A 262-nucleotide genomic window follows, 5' to 3' on the forward strand; every position below is an offset into this window, starting at 1 on the left:
TTTGTGTACAAAATTGGAAATAATATGCCTCCCGCCATAACAGATTCTAGACATGTACGATAGAAGCTAAATATTTAATATATTTATATTTTGTTTCGCTGTGCGAACATATTTAATTGTAATTTGTTTTCACAGGGTTACCTCCTCTCCAACTTCTAATAGTTCGCTGTCTGTACTCAAGATCCCTAACTTACTTCCGTTAGCTTCGTGCCTCAGTTGACAGCGGTGAGATCGATAAGAAGTTTAATATTACGTATTATAA

Source organism: Zootermopsis nevadensis, unplaced genomic scaffold (assembly GCF_977971745.1).
Source record: "Zootermopsis nevadensis isolate Lab colony 2312 unplaced genomic scaffold, Znev_1.0 Znev_ptg000017l, whole genome shotgun sequence".
Lineage (NCBI taxonomy): Eukaryota > Metazoa > Arthropoda > Insecta > Blattodea > Termopsidae > Zootermopsis > Zootermopsis nevadensis.